Genomic DNA, 1303 nt, shown 5'->3' with positions numbered 1-1303 from the left:
CAGTCTTTATGCCACATTCTGAAATTCTTCTCCTTTGAAATCTCTTGGGCCAGGTCAACACANTTCAAATTACTCCCAGCAACAAAGTTTTCCATATTCCTATTAGGATGACCCATTAAGCCCAATTTCAAGCATTCCACTGCTTTCCAAATCCAAAGTCCCCAAATCCACATTCTTTCAAATAAAAGCATGGTCATACCTATCACAATAATACCCCACTCCTGGTACCAACTTCTGTATTAGTTAGGGTTTTACTGCTGTGAACAGACACCATGACTGAGGCAAGTCTTATAAAGACAACATTTAATTGGGGCTGGCTTACAGGTTCAGAGGTTCAGTCCATTATCATCAAGGTGGGAACATGGCAGTATTCAGGCAGGCATGTCACAGGCAGAGCTGAGAGTTCTTCATCTTCATCCAAAGGCCGCTACTGGAAGACTGACTTCCAGGCAACTAGGGTGAGGATCATATGCCCACACCCACAGTGACCCACCCATTCCAGCCAGGTCACACCTATTCCAACAAGGCCACACCTCCAGATGGTGCCACTCTCTGGTCCAAGGATATACAAACCATCACAAACTCCTTAAGAATTAGAGCTCTTGTACACCTTGTCACCCAAAGCATTTATTATTATTATTATTATTATTATTATTATTATTATTATTATTATTTTGTATTTTGAAATACAAGAAAGGCAATATTGCTGTTATGGGCAATTATATGGATCTTGGCCTTGAACATCAGGAAATGAGAGTCAGGGAATCATTTATTAGCTGTAAATTATTAATTAACTGAATAAGACATTAATTTGGAGGTACATGGTTATAGGGGTACTTTTGGAAACATCTATTTCAGGCTTCATGGACATGATTATATCCTATAATGCATGGATCCTTTAATATTCTTCTAGAGTGATTCATTTGCCTCTAGTCTAACTCAAGTGCCTCCACAATGTTTCTTCCAGAACAATCAAGACTGCCTTCAAACATTTTTCTGTGATTCCCCTGGAGACTTGTAGGAAAAAAAAATCTGTTTTAAAAGAAACTCTTTTAAAAGTTACTATTAGACAGGCGGGAGCCACAGAGCTGCTGAGGCAGCACCCTTTTGGGGCCACAGACATCCAGCACCCTCCCAGCTGGAGGACAGAGGTCCGCCCCGCAGGGAGCACCATCTTGGCTCCGGGACTCCACCGAACTTAGTCTGCACAGGTGAGAGTGAGGACCACAGAGGCAGACAGCTTCTGGGACAGGCGGGAGCCACAGAGCTGCTGAGGCAGCACCCTTTTGGGGCCGCAGACATC

The sequence above is a fragment of the Mus caroli genome, chromosome 7 (genome assembly GCF_900094665.2).
Source record: "Mus caroli chromosome 7, CAROLI_EIJ_v1.1, whole genome shotgun sequence".
Taxonomy (NCBI): domain Eukaryota; kingdom Metazoa; phylum Chordata; class Mammalia; order Rodentia; family Muridae; genus Mus; species Mus caroli.
Note: the sequence above shows the minus strand (reverse complement) of the source record.